Source organism: Adiantum capillus-veneris, chromosome 30, assembly GCF_014529385.1.
Source record: "Adiantum capillus-veneris isolate H3 chromosome 30, ASM1452938v2, whole genome shotgun sequence".
NCBI classification, from domain to species: Eukaryota; Viridiplantae; Streptophyta; class Polypodiopsida; order Polypodiales; family Pteridaceae; genus Adiantum; species Adiantum capillus-veneris.
The window spans coordinates 6,567,107-6,571,046 of NC_140960.1; the positions used below are offsets into that span (position 1 = coordinate 6,567,107).

The following is a 3,940-nucleotide window of genomic DNA, read 5'->3' on the forward strand; positions in this document are numbered from 1 at the left end:
TGAAAAGTTTCACAGCCATTTGATATGGTTTGGGTGATCGAGGTCCATACTATGCGCTAAAATGGACCATACGGCTCATATGACCTATTTTAGTGCACAGTATGGGCCTTGATCACCCAAACTATATTGGATGGCCATGAGAGTTTGCATGGGTGGGGGTGAGCACCAGTATCCCACCTCTAAAAATTTTCACAACCATACAAATTGCTATGGGTGTTCAAGGCCCATACTATGTGCTAAAATGGGTCGTATGAGCCATACAGTCTGTTTTAGCGCATAGTATGGTTCGAAACTACCCAAACCATATTGGATGGCCACAAGACTTTGCACGGGTGGAGGTCAGCGCCATTATCTAACTCCTACAAGGTTGCACAACCCTCGGGGGGTTCACTATGTGTAAAACTACCATATCATGTGCGTTCAAGACATGTTAATAAAACCCCTTATCTGTGAATTTTGTTAAGAATATAATGTATCCTTTTCTTTTAAAATCTGTAAGTTTTTTCCAAATTTGAAAAAATAATGCCCTTCTGTATATATATATTTTTTAAGTTTCAAGAACTTTAAATACCCTTCTGTTGAACTCATGTGATAGGTTACATGTTTATTAGGTGACCTCACGGGAGCACAACCATCCGATATGATATGAGTGGTCTCATACTATGTGCTAAAATGAGTCGTATGAGCCATGTGGCTCATTTTAGCACATAGTATAATTCTGGATCACACAAACTATATCGGATGAATAAAAGACTTTTTACGGGTGGGAATGAGTACCATTCCTCTATTCATGTAGTTTCACAACCATCTGATATGGTATAGGTGATCAAGGCCCTTACTATGCGCTAAAATGGGTTGTATGAAACATATGACCCATTTTAGTGCATAGTATGGGTCGGGAGTGCCCAAACCATATTGGATCGCTTTGAAACTTTTCATGGGTGGGATTGAGCAAAAATAATACATGCATGCAAAGTTACACATCCATCTAGTATGGTATAGACCGTTAAGGCCCAAACTATGCGTTAAAATGGGTTGTATGGCTCATACGACCAATTTTAGGGCATAGTATGAGTCGGGACCACCCAAACCATATTGGGGATGTGAGACTTTCCACGTGTGGGGGTGAGAATCATTTCCCCATCCCTGCAAAGTTTCACATGGAGCAGATATGGTTTGGGCGATCAAGGCCCATACTAAGTGCTGAAATGGTTCGTATGGCTCATATGGACAATTTTAGCGCATATTATGTATCGGGACCTCCCAAACGATATTGGATGGCCACAAAAATTTTCACGGGTGGAGGTGAGTGCTATTTCCCAGCCGTGCAAAGTTGCATAGCCATACAAGCTACAATGAATGGTCAAGGCCCATATTATGCGGTAAAATGGATCGTATGGCTTGTACAGTCCATTTTAGTGTATAGGATGGTTCAGAACCACCCAAACCATATATGATGGTCATGTCACTTTTCACGGGTGGTTTAACTCCATTTCTCAACCCCTAAAAATTCTTGTGTCCATCCTTCTAGTTATAACACAGGTGGCCATGTCATGGTGTCATCGGCCATGGCGTTGTCTGCTTCGTTCTTCATGCACCCGTCGACCCTCTTCGACACACCCATCGTGTTGTCTCACCCATCTGCCCATGCTATCCCATCGTTGCACCCATGCACGGCCCATTGGCCTCACTTATGCTATCAGCTCCATCATGATGAAGTCGGCAGTGGCATCGTTTGCTCCGTCCTTCACGCACTCTTTGATCCTCGCGTGGCTCACATGTCGACCCACGCGGCCCCATCACCCTTGACGTGCATGTCTCGTCAACTCCATTGGTGCTACCGGCCTTGAGCAACTTCATTACGGTGCAATCATCGATGGTGGCATCGTTTGCTTCATGCTTTAAGCACCCGTTCACATATCCACCCATGTCGGGCCGCCGATCCATCCCGTCATCGAAGACATGCACGAATGACCCCTCGATTGTCCTCCCTTGACGTAGTCGGTCCCATCGGTGCACCCGAACTTGATTGGCCCTGTCAGGTTGTCATCAAGAGTGACGTCATCCGCTTCGTGCTTCACGTACCTGTCAGCCCTTGCCCACATAGTTGGAGCATCAACCCAACCGTCAGCCCACATCGTTCCATCAACGCATCCATGCCCTTGGTTATCCTCCATCCACGTAGTCGGCCACATCATGATGGAGTCTTTGATGGCTCCATCAAGCACCAGTCAACCCTCATCCATGTGCTTCGCTCCTCGTTGCACCACGAGCCATCCCGTCAGCGCATCGGATGTCGTTGATGGATGCGTCATTTGTGCCCTCAGCCATCGCATTCTCTCATGGAAACCTTCTCTTGTGGCCTTCGCCCAACAAGGGGTTTCACAGAGCTGGCAGCTAATTCAGATATTTTGATGATCGCTTGCCCCTTGATGGTGGAGACAAAGGGAAACATTAACCCGAAATTCCTTAATGCCTTGGGTCTAGGTGGATTATCATAAACATAGCTCGAGGTTTTGATAGCTCAAGGTCCAATAGTGGATGAAGTAGAACTTATGAAGATACTGGTGGAGGACCGTATTGGAGGAGCTATCCTGGATGTGTTTGAGAATGAGCCTCAAGCCCCCCAAGAGCTGATGTCTCTAGATAATGTTCTTTTGACTCCTCATGTTGGTAGCTTGACATGGGAAACCAGGAGGGCTATAGAAGATCTTGTTGCTTCCAACCTTGAAGCCTATTTCATTGGCAAGCCTCTTCAAACTTCCGCCTCAAGATAAACTAAGCAATCTACCCATGTTGATTAATGGAACTATGATGATTCTCTCGTTGGACATACTTGCTACCATTTCTTATCTACAATGTTGTTGCCCTCATTGTAGTACCATCCAATCATCAAGATGGGCAAGCAAATTTTGGAGGGCACCTTAGCAAGCAGGAGGCAAAGAAGAATATGGTAGCTTGCATGCGCATAATCAAACATATCCCATCCTTGTTGCGATATCTCTTAATTTTGCATCTCGTCGTCTTCCTTTGACCTCAATTCGCATCTCCAAACCTCTGTTGTATGTGCTCATTTTAGCACGAAGGTGAAAACGAGTGAGAAGAGTGAGAAACGGCTGCCTACAATGGTCTCTTATGATTTGTGTGCATTGTGTTTATCCATTGGAACGGTGCCATTGGTAAGGAACGTGAGGGTGTGAGCCTAGCCTTGAGAACTTGGTAGAGAGAGAGAGAGAGACAGAGAGAGAGAGAGAGAGAGAGAGAGAGAGTTTTGGTATTGCTTGCTACACATCCAAAATTCTATACACAAAGGTGTTCTCATTTTCATTATTTTGTTGCCAACATTTGAATGCCTTTTCCAAGCTATTGATCTCCGAGTAGAAGAAGAAAAAAGAAGAAGAGATTTTGACAGATCTTAGAGGTCTCTTTTAGGTCATTCCTACCAAGTAGGACTTTTTTTCCTACCAAGTAGGAAAAATACTCTCTCTCTCTCTCTCTCTCTCTCTCTCTCTCTCTCTCTCTCTCTCTCTCTCTCTCTCTCTCTCTCTCTCTCTCTCTCTCTCTCTTTGTGTGTGTGTGTGTGTGTGTGTGTGAGAATTAAGCACCTGCAATGGTTCAACACAAATTAGAAATTAAGGCATAAACAATGTGTCTACAAAAGAGATCAATTTGCACCACGTCAAGGAGGTAGAAGTAGAAGTGGCAAGTGATGTAGAAATTGGTGATACTCCTCCTCATGGATCTCCTACAAAGATTTCTAATGATAAAATAGAGGTTGACATGGGATCAGCAGCTGGTTTTGCAGATAATGAAGGGGAGAAGCTAGATTGGCATGACTTTGCAAGTCAACGCTTGGATTTATCCATTGGAACAGTGCCGCTGGTGAGGAGATGCCAACCAGGATCAACTAAATAGTCAAAGAGCAAAAGTGAAAGCTAAT

General features: G+C 44.6%; 1 pseudogene; it reads right to left on the bottom strand.

The window, feature by feature from the left end:
• Nucleotides 1–269: 269 nt before the first annotated feature.
• Nucleotides 270–2,177, bottom strand: LOC147417486 (uncharacterized; annotated as a pseudogene).
• Between the last annotated feature and the right edge of the window lie 1,763 nt (nt 2,178–3,940).